The sequence below is a fragment of the Alligator mississippiensis genome, chromosome 9, assembly GCF_030867095.1.
Source record: "Alligator mississippiensis isolate rAllMis1 chromosome 9, rAllMis1, whole genome shotgun sequence".
Taxonomy (NCBI): Eukaryota; Metazoa; Chordata; order Crocodylia; family Alligatoridae; genus Alligator; species Alligator mississippiensis.
This window is the reverse complement of record NC_081832.1, coordinates 10500067-10515511: the sequence shown is the minus strand read 5'-3', so window position 1 is coordinate 10515511 and position 15445 is coordinate 10500067. Positions and strand designations below refer to the sequence as shown.

Below are 15445 nucleotides of genomic sequence, written 5' to 3'. Positions count from 1 at the left end.
GTTGGATGTTTTCCTAGCTGTTGGTAATGCTGAAGTCTGACCAGTAATTGCAGGTGAAGATCCAGAAGCACAGTCAGTCAGTGGGAAATAATAATAATTGATTGCTTATCTCTGTTTACTTCCTAGTGAAATGAAAAGTTATTCTTCCCATGCACTGTATAATACATGAACACCGGGAAACCAGCTTCCCCTTACAAGGAGTAGTAGGGGATGAACGATCTGCACCGCAGCAGAACAATCCACATCTAGATTCCAAGCACATGTCTGGCTGTATGTGGAACAAAAGCAGTGGGAATAGAGAGGAAGGGCTATATTTTGCTTGATGTTCTTTGTTGTAATACAAAGTGTGGCATAAATATGAAAAAATGAGTGTTCAAGGCATTCAGATAGTGAAATGTATTTGTATAGAAAATATTTTACTAACAATAATTTTAAAAAATTCATGCTTTATAATTTTTAGGTACGGTCCAGTCCTCCAAGCTCTGTCTACCTGAGAGCTGCGGTTCCATATACAGGGAGTTATGTCTGGATCAGACACAGTGTATCTGCTAAATTCCACCTCCCATCCCAGATCCTCATGTGATGCAAGCCATTTATTTCAACAACGCTTGGCTGATATATACCAAGAAGCAAACCTCAGCTGGTGCAAATTATCTGTAATGTAGCTATGACAGTTTATATCAACTGAAAATTTGCTTCCAAATGAAGGTATAATGCATAATCTGTAATGGGCCAGACTCTAAGGTGATGGCAGGCGAGCTACACTGATTTAAAACAGCTCAGAATCCTTGTAATACAAATGTAACTATTTTAAAAATGCTGATAATTCAGATTTTCAAAGGTCTCTTCTCATCTGTGCCTGTTCTTTAGTTATTGTACCTGATCTAGGTGAGTGTATAATGTGAATTTCAGTCCTTACAAATGTAATTTGGAAAGTTTTCATCCATGCCTATAACTGTCTCAGAGGTCTGAGGAGTCCCAAAGCTCCCAACTATACAGCTGGTCTAGTAAAAGATATCTCAAAGATTCCTTGTTTCTCTTACATTTCCTGAACTATCACAGCTACAACAACACTCCACTCCATAACTCGGCTCAGCAACTGGTGCCTCCTGGGTCTGGGGGGACACCCAGGATCCCCCCATGGCTTATCCATGAAAAAACCTTTAAAGCTGTGTCTATGGCCAAATCGCTGATTCTATGACTCATCATCAAATCTTCAGATTCAGATTTAGCCGAATCGAATTGGGGACAGTGATCTGAATCAATTCAGGCTGAATCCGAATCCAAATCCGAGTCGAATACAGCCCATTTCGCACACCCCTAATACTCACTCTGTTTTCCTCTGATTTCTACAGAGATAGTTAGAATGATCTTAGAAGATGTTGCTTCTGTTCCTGACAGCTGGGAGAGCCAATCCTTTAAACTTCCAGTCTATACAATGGGACTAAATAAAATCTCTCTCATGTATGGTCATTGATCTTTATAAAGGCAATTCTGATGGAAAATACTTAAAGATTTCCAAGTTATTATTATTTATTATCGCTTAATATTCTATCATTCATTTATATGAAGAAGCATCATGTTTTTATTTTTTTTTCTTTTAGGTACTCACACAGACATTGTAGGCATAGTTTCAATAGGCTTCATGAGAGCCCTTTTAATTTTTAGTCAAACAAGCAAAGATTATTTTTTTTCAGTCTACCATCAGTAATAATTATCCAGTGCTTGCTGACACCTGATTTTTTCACTGATTGAACCAGTGCCAAGCTACTGCATATTTAATTACAGTACCAATTTATTCTCATTAGTATGCCCATGGCACAGTAAATAATTAAACTGTTTCATATAATAAATTCAGTCACTTTTGTTCCTGAATAAGATGGCAAAGATTTTTCTTCCCAGGAATGACAGCAGGACAGAGCCCGCTGGGTGGCCTTGCTTTTTTCCTGTTGCCTTTACTATACTAATGCAATCAGAACAGGAGAGGAAAATTAAAACTTTATTATCAAGCCACTTGCCAATAGAATTCACTCTGATACAGCCAAAGTGAGACACTTGTTCCCAATTGACATTTCCTTTGATCTTTTCTATTACCTAGTCTGCAGAGACAGTGAGAGGCTTTCTTATCATCATGCTGGTCCATCATAAATGTCTATGAAATTCAGAAGGGTTTCTTTATTTTAAATATAGATGGGCAAACTGGTTCCTATATAAATATGCATATGCCTGTATGGCCTACCTAAGCTTGGTTCAGATATGAATTCAGAGTAAGCCCACTTGCTCTTTGGGTGGTCAGTAACTTGGTATTCTCTTTACAGGAACGGTTTTTATTTTCTTCTACTTGCGCTGCATTTTAGCACGGTGACATTCACCCTGTGTTAAGGGATAAAATACATGATTAAAAGAACCACGTAACATGGTTAAGCACCTTAGTCTTCTGTTTTAAATTGTAATACAATCTGGTAATATTTCTGTGGGCATAGGTCAGGGGTTTACATAATTATAATATGGATTTGGAAGCCTGACTCCTGTTTTGTTTTCTACTCTTAGCCAAAGTGTTTCGGATGAGTGTGGATGAACTTTGAATAAGACTCATCAGGATGTTTACCTAAAATCATCCCAGGAGGGACACTACTGAAAGTAATGAAAGAAGCCATTACTGTAAAGCAGTCTCATACAACATATTAAAAAAGATAGGTAAGAGACAGCAAATGGACTCCTTTGTCTCAGGAATGCACAAGGGGCCTCGTGATATCCTCAGCTTCACAATTACAACTCACTGACTCGTTAGATCACACAGGGATTTTTGATAGCAGAATTTCATTAAATTCTCCAAGTGAAAAAGGCTGTGACTTGTCATCTTCTGTAAGTATATGTTGGTTAAGAGGAGGTAGCAACCAGACTGAAGCATATGGCATATCCAGCCCTGGGGTCACCTGAGAGCTTGTCTAGTCCATTGTAAAATAGTCACAATGTCGCCTTTCAGTACGTTTAGGGGACTAAAACTCTGCTGTGTAGCTTATACATCCATCCTAGTAACCATTTCTGAGGGGAAGAATACAGTACTACTGCCACTGGCAGCCAATAAAAAATCACCTACAGCACAAGTGGCAAAGCCTAATGTCTTATGGTTATGGTCACTGGTTCAAGTCCCAGCAGCATAAGTTTGTCAGCTGTTGCAAGAGATTAATGAGACGGTGACTGATTTTAACACCATTCGCTGTGGGTTACTAATACATTTCAGGAGCTTCACAAAATCTTTTTCAAGGAAACCACTGGTCTGTTGCTAAGAGATTTTTCCAAGGACACTGGCAATGCATGGCCAGAAATGGGTCTTGTCAGGACTGCCTTAAACACCCATTTCCTTTTTTTCAGCTTCATTAATAGCTAATGAATTTTTTTGCATAGATTATTTTTTATACTATTTGTCTTGGACTTGTTCAAGACTTCAGAGGAAACCTGCATGTAGGAATTAAATATTACCTTTGCTAGACTGTTAAAGGGCTTCTTATATGTATGTATAAATGTATGTACATACAATTCTTTTTCAATGCATGTTTCTGACCTGGACTGCTTTGTGTTATGTCTTCTCTCTCTGTGGCTATTTTGTTAGTCCTCCGTGTTTCACGTTGACTTTTCTTTCCCATTTTAGCTATCGCTCTTTAGCTGCGGGAGGTTTCGAGTGGAGTCCCACAGGGAGGCCTAATGCTGTTCAACTTATCTATTAATGATTTAGATGCCAGCATAGAAAGGTTCTTGAGCAAGTTTGCAGATGACATGAAATTGGGAAGGACTGTGAACACAGAGGATGTGAGCACAGTTCAGAAGGATCTCAACAGATTGGAAAGTTGAGCTAGAGCTAACAGGATGAAGTTCAATGCAGACAACTGGAAGGTGCTACACCTCAGGAGAGATCATCACAACCACAAATACAAAATGGGGGACACCTGCTTGGATGGCAGCTCTCTGGAAAACAAATTGGTGGTCTTGGTAGATCATAGACTCAATATGAGTCTGCAGAGAGGTGCAACTGCACAAAAGGCGAATGTGGTTTTGGGATGCATCAAGAGAAGCATTAGGTCCAAGATGCCGAAGGTAATAGTTTCTCTCTACTCAGCACTGGTTAGGCCTCATCTGGAGTACTGCGTGCAGCTCTGGGCTCCACATTTTAAAAAGGGCATGGAGAAGTAAGATAGGGTGAGCAACAAAGATGGCTTTGAAAGGGCTTAGAAAGCAAGTCATATGAAGAGAGGCTAAAGGAGCTAGGCATGTTCAGCTTGTGGAAAAGAAGTTTAAGAGGAGACATGATAGCAGTCTTCAAATACCTGAAGGGCTGCCATAAAGAAGAGGGGGAAGCACTTTTTCTTTCTTGCTGCAGAGAGGATGACCAGTGGCTTGAAGCTGCAGGAAAGTAAATTTAGATTGGATATCTGGAAAACCTTCGCTGTTAGAATAGTGAGGCAGTGGAATAGACTGCCTTGGGAAGTTGTGGACTCTCATTACTAGAGGTGTTCGAGAAGAGGTTGGACAGCCACTGGCTGGGGAGGATCTAGGCGTAGCTATACCTGTTTCTACCATGGGTATTTCCCATGCTTCTGTGCTTTATTGGTTGCTCCTGCCCTGCCCCCCACCCCTTTTTTCTGCTATATGTGTTAGGGTGTTCTTAGGTGTTTGCAGAGGCTTTGGGTGCTGGCTACTGCCAAGGCTGGAGACTGCAACTGGGGTGTGCCAATACTCCGGCTGGGAGCAAAGCTGGAGGTTCCTGGCTTAGAGGGAATCCTCTGCTCAGGTCAGACCGATCCCCATATTTGGGGTCAGGAAGGAATTTTACTTGTGGTCAGAGCTGTATGGACTGTAGCAGTTTTTGCCTTTCTCTGTAGCAAGGGGCATGGCCCTCTACCCGGGACCTCTTGAGTATATATTGACAACATTATATAGAAGCAGGACACTGGCCACCGTGGTTCCCCTGCTTCACCTATGGCAAGCTAAGGTGCTAGGTTGGTGTTGTCAGGTCTGATGGTAGTCTTATGTAGTGTTTAGATCATGGTTATATGGGATGGTTTGGATAGGGATGGTTCTTCCTCAGGCAGAGGGTTGGACTAGATGTGCCTTCTGGATGTCCCTTCCAGCCCTACTTCTCTATGATTCACAGTTGATGGATGCAAGCAGTTTACATAATCCTGAAGCCAGATGTAAATGGAAGGTTTTAAATAATTTGTACAGATTGCAAGGTAGGAATTACAAAGATGATCATAATGAAAGTAAAAATATTTCCTTTCTTTGGAATTTAAAACTTCTTTTCCATCTTTAAGGTTGTGTAGAAACATTAAATGAAATGGGTAGGTGGGAAGGTGTTAGGATTGGTAGGGAATTAGGCAGAACTATGAAGTTCAGTGGCCTTAGACAAGTTAGGATCCAGGATTATAAATCAAGTTCTTGGCATCTAGTCTTGACCTCTGCTCAGTAGCTACCTCTGCCTTTGGCATTCCCTCAGCAAGGGAGGGAGTCCCAACTAACTGATTTTTTTTAGGTCACCTCTCTCCCACTGGTAGTTGTCATGCTCCATACTCCTTGGCATAGTCATTCCCACAAAGGTAAGAAGTACATCATTGTGAGAGGTTTGTCCTCCAGTTCTTCTCTGTGTAGAACAGTACACTTTAAAATTAATAAATACGCAGTAATCCAAAAAGAAGACATGAGCTATAGCTAACATATATCACAGCAGCATTATATGCAGCTTTAGGAAGGCATAGATTGTGTATCCTAAAAATTAGAAGGCTGCACTAAATTAGGTATGTAGTATAATAACACCTGAGGTCATAAAGCTGGAAGTGTAATATTGTGGACATTATTAAAAACAATTAATATAAAAACTACACCATGTGACAAATTTTATATCTGTCACATTTTGGTGTAAAGCAAAGCAAAGGAAAAGGATGACTAATCTGCCATGACCATCTATTTCAAGCATGTAAAGTGGTAGCCTAAATCATTATGGCTACTATAAAATGGTCATTCGCTCTGGCATCTCAACGTAGTTGAGAGAGAAATGAATGTGGATGTGAAATTACGAGTCTACCATTGTCAATACGAGTCTTTTGCCTGCATGAGCACTGTATAACATGAGGACTATGCACTTTGGTACTTTGAGAGGGTCCAGGATGGGGACCAGAAGTGGCTGGCAGCTTAGAGAGGGGCTGAGGGGCCTGGTAGCTCAGGGAGTGGTCGCATGAGACCTAAGTGTGTGAGGGCCTGGAGAGGAGCCAAAGGAGAGACCAAGGGGTCTGGTATCTTGAGTGGGGGCTGAGAGAGAGGGTGATAGGTCTGAAAGCCCCGAGTGGGGCTGAGAGAAAGTGATGGGTCAAAAGGGCCAGTAAGGGGGCTGCATCAGCAATTGATAGAACATCTGTAAAAATGCCATCTGCAAGGCATATGACATGGTGCAGGGGAAGTAGGGAGCCATGGGGTTGGCCCATAAGGCCACAACCACAATTCAGGTGTGCATTATAATAGATCAGGGTAGCCTCCCACACTGTATATTTATTAATATCAAGCAGGGCAGACTGCCCCCAGAGTGGGGTATTTCAAAAAAAATTTCGGGTATCCCATTTCACTCCCACGTTGTCATCTACGGGAAACGTTCCATTAATGAGAAACAATGTGGGATTTGAAGGACTGACTGAAGTAGGAAGATCAAAGGTTGTGCCTCTTTCTGATGAATCTGCTGAAAATTTACCAGGTAAAGTAAGGGACTTACATCTCCTAAGGAGTTTGTCTTGAGTTTTTTGTGTGCCCCAGTAGCTGTACTAGCAGAGCTTTGGTGATGCTGGGCATCCCAGTAGTCCTTCACTCTTTTGCCTTGCATCCCAGGAGATTCCTAGCTTTATTTTGGGCAAGATCTCAGTCGTCTGGATGCCATAAGTTTTCTTCCCTCCATTTCTTTGTACTGCTTTTTGTGTATGGACATAAGTTACGGTAACCATAGAACTTCCTTATGAGCAATTGAAATAGAAACATGAATCTAAAAGCCTCTTTCTCTTGGCATTTTTAAGACATCATGCTTGAGCTAGTACCTTTTTACATCGAGAAGTTTGAGCCCAGGGTAGTACTTGTAAGCTCATTAAAGCAGGGATTTAGTATAGAAATGCCAATGTACTCTTCTAATAAGACCGTGCACTTTGTCTGAAAAGCCAAATTAATTATGGAACAAAGCATCTATTTGCAAACATACCTTGGTAATCAGCAATGATGGCAGAAGATTATGGTGACCATGTTCTCTTAATTGGATTAATTACCTTCTAAGGAATTCATCTATTACTTTGCAGTAGTTTAATTTCCTGAGCAACTGCTATGTTTACAGGTTTGCAAGAAGGAGTGATCCTTGGTAGTTTTGTGTGAGATTCTGGACCTTATTCTCAAAACATTTGGAGTCCTTTTAGGTCTTCTGTACCTCACCATTTCACAAACTGCGCTATTGTAACTCAGCACAGTTATTTTCAACCAGGGTGTAGCCAGATCCTTTGAAGTATGCTGGGAGGCGCGAGGAGATATGCAAAGCATGAGGAGATGAGCGGATAAATTAAGACGATTAAGTACAGACTCAGGTTTGCCCCTGCCTGGATGATTTCTTATCCCTACTGTCTAGCATCTGCAAGGAGGGGAGGTAAGCACCATCAAATATAAATTAGGTTTTGAATTGTGTGCCTCTCAACTGACAAAAGTTATGGAAGGATGCCTCAAGTCCAAAAATGTTGAGAACCACTGATTTACCATTATTGAAATTTTTTCTTTTCATTATTGAGCTAATTCTTTCTTAGTACAGCTCCAAATAAGGCAGTAGTCCATAGTTATTTTCACACGCTTGGAAAACATTTGTGGTCTAACCGTCTGTGTTAAGTTTTAAGCAAACTTTTTATTCCTTTGCTCTGGTATTTAGCTTGCACTATGGAAGGAATTAATCCAATGCGGTACTGTTATAGAAATCTATAGACCTTCTGTCATCCATACCTATGCATGACCATTTAAAAATCAATTCCCTTGACTCCTCTAGTGCTTTTGAAACTTTCTCAGAGCAGCCGCGTGAAACCACAGACACTTGAATAATTTTGGACATGAACACAACCAGGGTAAGCAAATTGAATGTTATTAGTAGATGTTTAGGATTGTGAATTCAAAAAGATGACAAAGCCAGTAGGGAAATACAAATCGCCCAAGCGAGGGACTAACATTATCCCAAATAAGCCAATATTGGCTGAGCTTGTGTTGAGTGTTAAATCTAGCTCTGAGCAATCAGGACTCGTGGTAGAAGTGATATCTTTTAGGGCTGTGCGAAATGTCAATGGGTGTTTTGTTTCGAAGCCGTTTCGACGCGTTTCGAGCTCAAAACAATGAAATCAAAATGAAATGAACGGCTTCCAAACAGCTTCAAAATGAAACAAGGGTACTCAAAATGTTTCAAAATGTTTCGAGTTTTGAAGCTGGGCTTGCTTGCAGTTAAATAGAAACTAAGGAGAGGGAGAGAGAAGAGAGGGGAAGGACTGCCCTGCTATTGACACCTAGCTCCTGGTTCGATTCCCCAGCTCTCTGATCATTACCTCGGCTCTTCCTGGGGGGCACAGGCCCCCGATCTGCATGCAGGGTTTCATCAGGCTGCCGCTGCAAGTGGAGGCCAGCAGCAGCCGCTCGGCGCAGTCCACATCGAGTGCCGGGAAGACTAAATTGCCGCTGCTTGCCCCAGCCTGTAGTGGCAGGCTGCGGAAACTTGGTGTGCAGATCTGAGTCCTGCACCCCCCGGGAAGAGCTGGGAAGATGATCAGAGAGCTGGGGAATCAAACTGGGAGCTGAACAGAGACCTAAACATTCCCCCAGCTCCCAGTTTGATTTCCCCAGCTCCCTGATCTTTCCCCCAGGTCTCCGATTGCTTCCCCCAGCTTTTCCAGGGGGGCGCACAACCCCAGATCTGCATGCAGGATGACAGCAGGCTGCCGCTGCTGGCAAGTGATATGAGTTTTGCTTTGAACAATTGGATGCGCAGTTTCCCAGAAACCCCTGCACCTATCTCCTTGAAACTTGGCACACTTCATGCCAGCAGAAGGGGCTACCGTCTCTGCTATTTTCATCCCAATCAGGCAAAAAAATTGCAAAGTTATAGGGAGTTTCATGATTCCCCATTATAGCCTATGGGCAAAACATCAAAACAGAGAACAAGTTTCAACAAAATGAAACAAAACAGTGCTTCAAAACAGCGAAACGGAAGTTGAAACAAAATGGTGCTGTTTCGCACAGCCCTACAACTAGACTTCTGTAAAAAAATAAATAAATAAATAAATAAAGAATCATTTTTTAATTGCAAGCTTTCTACCACAAGTCCTGATTGCTTTTGCAAATAAACCAATATGGCTACAAACTGGAAATCTAGCTCTAGTGATTTGTTGGAGTATGATGACAAAACACAGTTTCCTCAAATATTAAGATATAATAAAATGCAGTTTCTCCTCTACAACCTTTGATACCTGGGTAAATGTGACAAACCATGTTTATGCCATTCACGATTACTGCAAATATGTATCAAAGGGAAGATTTACTGTTCTGATTGAGACTCGGTTGTGCCCCAGGAGCAAGAACAGCCCTTGGGTTAAATAAGACTATGAACAGCAGTGCTGATTCACAGCAGTTTCCTGAAGGCTGCCCATGGGCTGCTCTGCAGTCTGTCACTATATTTTGCAGAAGTCTGGGCTGTGGAGAAAAGACCTCATGTCACCTATGTGGGGACAGCGTAGGATCAGTTACAGCAGGACTATGCTGGCTGGTCCTGGGCAGTACTTCCTCCATCTTTATATTCCAGGCTTGTAGGCCTGCAGCAAAGCAATAAACAGTAGCAAATCTGTCTTTGTATTAAACTTTGTCTGCATACCTGTTAGCACACCCTGACTTCTCCCCCAGGCCTGCTGTTACAGGAGGTCCATAAACATTTTAAAGCATATAGTTCTTTATTTTTTAAAGTGGAGAGTACAGAATTCAATACACTAAAACAAGAAAGCTGCCTTGGACATTTCAAGTACTAAGCAGTTCAATAATGGGAAAATATGAGCTAAATATGTGAGCTGTAAACCCAGTCAGGCTAGGGTGCTGAAGTTTGAGGCTGGTTTTACTTTTGCTTGGATAATACCAGATGCCCCTTTTCTTTGGTCTCGGATACCTTGCATCTTTTGCTCCCTGCCAGAGACGTAGCAGTATTCCTGTTTTGTTCCGAGTAGGGAAAAAAGGCTGAAGTGGCAGTGGAGAGAAGCTGCATTTGGACTTTTAGCAATAGTGTGTGCATGTAAGGGTGAATCGCTACTGGGGGTTTATCACCGATGATTTGATGCATAGGGAAGTTGTAGGTAGGAAGTGGTTTATCTTGGAATTAATAGGGGTTTGGTTGGCTTCTGGTGCAGACCCTATGATTTGCTGCTGTTTCCATTCCAACTACAATTGCCCCAAATACCTTTGTACTGTCAGTGAATGGACAAGACTTTGAAACGTTTTTGCATCCCATCTCTCCTCCAGCCAGCTGCCCTTGGTATGGAGGCAATGGTCGGATGCACCTATGTGTGAAACTGATGTGATGCAATGCAGTCCAGAGCAGTTTGAGCCAGAGTTAGCCACTCCACGGTACAGCGTCTACATGTGCCCCCAGCACAGCAGCAGTTTGAGCCAGGGAGAAATAGCCCTGGGCTGGCAGCAGGCTCAGGGAATCAGCCCCTGGCACCAGGTGGTGACCTCAGGTGGCGGAGGGGCTGGCTGGGGCAAAAGAGTGCTAAAGTATGGAGCCATGCAGCAGGCACCCCCTGCACCTTAGCACTGTCTACATGTACGTCTTATTGCACTTAATTACTGTGCCATGTCATATTGAATGAAATAGTTTGAATGTTTGTAAAGGTTGCCCATTAGCCAGTTTCAGGAAGAAGATAAGATTTATCTCTTTATCTAGCTCATTGTTTTGGGACTACGTGCAAAAGGTCCTGACTTTGTTTAAAGTCTTAATTTAAATTTTATCTTTAGAAGTCTTTTACAAAGAGAGCAAATATCCTAAATTCCGAGAGATCAAACCCTAAGGCCTTTTGACCAGATTGGTAAGAAAAGGGCATTTGCAGTGATATGGAAGTTTCCCAAAGGTAATTTAAAATGCTCAACAAAGGCAAAAGAATCTGTTGAGTAAGATCCGAGCCCAAATTTGGTGGTAATGACAGGTTGAGTAGGAGGAGCCCACTGATGGCAGCTCACTCAATAAAAACTGTAACTTACTGTCCCAATTTGGAGGTGACTATACTTGCAGAACAACGAAGGAAGAATCGCAAGTGTAGCCCGGATCAGACTGATCACCTGAACCACCCTCTCCGTGAACACAAATCTCTTAGTTCACGCTGAAGCTGCGGAGCACCTGAAAGGGACTGAAGGAAGGGGACTTAGTCCTATCACTGCTGAGGCCAGCCTATTGAATTGTATTGCTGAGGTGAGCCCATTCCATTGAACTGTACTACTGAGGCCAACCCATTGAATCGTACTACTGAGGAATGAAACCATATTTTGGTATTTGGCTTCTCAGAATTCTAGGATTGTAAGTATAATATGAAAAATAATAGTATTGATTCAAATTTAACTTTTAGTTGTAATTGTAGTTGTTTTTGTAACACTAATTCTTATAGTATTGTTTGGGAAAGAAGTGCATTTGGAGCATTGTTTCTGATATATGTAATTATTGTGTTTTTAATGTTTGTGGTGTTTCTTAAAGCTAAGCAGTGTTATATACGTAGCAAAGAGTTTTAAAATAAAATTGTGTTGTATAAATTAAGTGTGTAATCATCGTGAAATCGTGCAATCAGTTAACCACTCCCCCAGCCAGTGCACCAAAACGAATCAGTAAATTGTATGGGATTTTCTCTATTCCATAACCCACTAGAGACATGCCATAAGATAGTACTGCCTCTGACAGTACTAATTAATTAACTACAGTGGAGTTAAATTAATTTACTGTGACCTAATATTGGTGCATGTGTACACAGTGACACTTTTCGGCGGAGCGAATTAGTCAACTCCACGGTAAAGCGCATGTGATGCAGCTGTTGTAGACTTAGTTTGGCTAGATCTGTATCTGCTAGAAGCCTAGGATGCCATGAGTATCACACACTCCTTATGATTGCTTTGTGGTCACGCAGGTGCAAAGTGTCCATAAAAAGATGGTGAAGTCTCAAGGCCTTCTGCTTATTCTCTAGAGAGAGGCTAGAAATGGAAATCGGAGAATCTTTTGAGGAAACATGGCCTTTGTTGTGCTTCTCAGTGCCTAGGTGAGGCACTTCGTGCTGCACTTCCCTTTTAAGGCTTCATTATTAATGAGGCAATATTGACAATAGCAATGCAGCAGAATGACCATAGCCATGATCAAGGAACCTTGGAACTACAAAACTAGGTCCCCCCTAAGCTTTCTCTCTCAATTTTGACTCTTTGCCTTTTAAGCGTCCAATACCCTATACACACATGCTGTGCTGGACCCATCCGAGGATACTCTTAATTGTGTTCTTATAATATCATAGCCATGTTTCTCACAAAGCAAATTAGGAGAGAAGCACTACTACATGGCTTGTATCTGCTCTTTGTGTTGCGCTGGAGCACACATCATTGCAGAGTATTTACCATCAGGGTTTGGTGGGGGTGGGAATTGGGCAGCCCCACGGGTGGGGTGAGCAGCTGGGCTCTCCTAGCCCCAGGGCTATGCTGTTAACATGCACAGATATTCAGGAGATTAGTTTAACTCTTTCTTTGATCAGGTTAAGCTGATCTTGATCTAAGTTTGTGTACCCGCTCAAGTGAACTAACTTAGATCAAGCATGCCTCATTGGGTGATTTAAGCCCTGTACATGCCTGTACAATTGGATATTTATATCAGCCCGGGTTAGGTCAATCTAAATGTAACACCTTTACATAGCCCTGATAGTTTTCAGCTTCTTGACCCTGAATTTTGAATGCAGCTCATTTATATCCAGTTTTATAGTTGAATGTAGTCAGCTCCCTCCTGTACATGGCAGTGTCCCATCAGTAGCATAACTATGCTCTTTTCAGTCTGTGTTTTGTTTCCTTCATTTTTATTTTCCCTCTGCAGTTACCTGCAATCTTGTTTAACCCGACCTGGTAATCTACAGGTGTCCCTAGCTTGCCTTTGGGACTTCAGTAGAAAAGTATGCTAAGGGCATGCATAAATAAATGATCTTCCTAAAATCTTATTGGAATATTATATGTATAACCTCAGGCTTTTGCACAGAGTTCAGAGAAAGGTTGTTCTTTAGTGCTGGTTTTTGTTGGTTTTTTTTCTAACAGTACATCTGCTCATTATCTTCTCCTAGTTTGCTCTTAAAACTTCTTACTACTACATTTTTTTGCAAATAAATGTGTATGGCTTGATCTCCTTATTCTTGAATATTTCATTCATAGGGTTCATCCTTGCAAATGCTAGCAGCTGTAGCCCCTAGTGGATCTTTGTCAGTGACTTCAGTAGAAGCAGGATCAGACGCAAGACAAACATTTACACTTCCTTGAAGAAAGATGCACATCAAGGGGTCTTTCCCCACCAGAGAAACCAAAGCGAGGTTATTATCCGATCTTTTAGTCTGGTGGTTTTGTTCAAGCACTAGACAATTAGATATACTATCAAATGTTAATGCCATTTGATTACCAGTGGTAATTGGGTAAGGTACCTTATGCTGCCTGGGGTCCAGAGTGAAACCAATGCATGTGATAGAAATAATAATAGTATTTTGCATTTATAAAACATTTTTATGCATGGATTTTAAAATGTTTTGCTAGTATTAATTGTACTTCACTATCCCTTTTTTCCAAAAGGATACATACTGTCTATTTTACCATTGAAACTTTCTTTCTTTTGAGTCCACTATTTCAGAAACACAGGAGCCAGCTTTCAGACTTGCTGAATAGCTGTAGCTGCAAAAACAACATTTAAATTTTTGCCTTTAGTGATCTGCTAAAATTCATGCAGCAAATCATTGGTGATATGGAAAAAGGACATAGGAGCTTATTGCTTTAACTGTTGCACCAAACTTTTGGTAGTGGCTGTATAGTGAAGCTATATGATAGATTTACCCTCATACCCATACTGCTTTTGACCCCAATGAAGATACAAAAAGAAGTTATTTTGTGAAACAAAAATTCAGAATAAATAGAACAATGTTGACACATTTAATTTTTGACCTTTTTTTGGCAAACATTTCAGACTGGTTCAACAAAATGAAATGTCCTGGTGTAAAATATTTTATTGCGACTTTCCCAATGAGATATTGCAAGTTTGGGGTGAAAATGAGATTTTTCCAATGGAAAGTTTTTGTTTATTTTATGGAAACTATATTTTCCAGCAAAACATCATTCTGACAGAGCTTTTTCTATCAGTCCTAGCTCTGCTTGTCCCTTACAATTAATGCATTTAGGCATCCCCTAAATATGCGCATTGTAGAGATGAATGCCTCACTGTTATTTCCTTTCTGGTCGTCCACACAGGGAAAAGCCCTAAACATATAGGTTCAGTTTTGCCCGCCACGTCTCACCCCTGTGCTAAAACAGAAGGATGTTTTATATTCATTTCGGTTCCCAAAGCTTGTAAACTAGAAGATAAATAAATGCTTTCAAGCACTACCCTGGCAACTGGTGATAGCCAAAGTTTAGTTTAGGAAATTCTGAACCTGTACTCAAACGTTATCACTGAGCCAGCATTGGGACTTGAGGTTTTCATTCGCTACACAACACGTCCCTTTAAGGTTTCCTTTGGGTAGGAGCATACTTTAGATGTATCCTCCACATAGCATTTCCACAAAAGAGCTGCTTTCAAGTTGTACCCTCAGATATCAACTCCAGGCACAATTTCAGCTCCCCTAAACTGAGCAGCTGAAGCTGGATTTAAATCCTTCCTGCTGTGAGTTGCTATGCAACCACCATACAACGTTACCTGCAAGCAACAGGTTTTGCCTGGCACCTCTTCCTGAGCTTCTGAAGTAATGGCTCCACCCAGCAACCTTGTCACTTCAAAAAAGAAGCAAAACCCCTCAAGTTAAAGCACAAACCAGAGGCCCTATGTTTCAGGCCACGGTGGGCTGCAATAGTGCTGTCCGCATGTTTCACAGCTAAACTCAGAATCCCCCTATCTTTTTCATCAGCCGCCTAGCCAACGTTTAGTCTTTAGTTTTGATTTTTTTTTTTAACTTAGAGGATTTTATAGATTTCATAGACATTAGGGCTGGAAGGGACCTGGGAAGATCATCGAGTCCAGCCCCCTACCCCAGGGGCAGGAAGTCAGTAATGATTGACCACCGTGTGAACATGAGCTGGCAGTGCAATGCAGTGGCCAGCCGGGCAAACAACATGCTGGCATGCATCAACCAATGCATCTCATGTAAAACTAAGG

General features: G+C 41.5%; 1 long non-coding RNA gene across 6 annotated transcripts in view; it reads left to right on the top strand.

Annotated features, from left to right (window-relative positions):
* The window catches only part of LOC132252418 (uncharacterized), a 275583-nt gene that overhangs the window by 183163 nt on the left and 76975 nt on the right, over positions 1-15445 (top strand). For 5 of the 6 annotated variants that reach the window (XR_009464309.1, XR_009464308.1, XR_009464305.1 and 2 more), the window contains exons 4-5: positions 461-708; positions 2551-2697. This is a non-coding gene — a long non-coding RNA (uncharacterized LOC132252418). The remainder of the gene's footprint in view (positions 1-460; positions 709-2550; positions 2698-15445) is intronic. The other variant, XR_009464310.1, reaches the window with a different exon arrangement.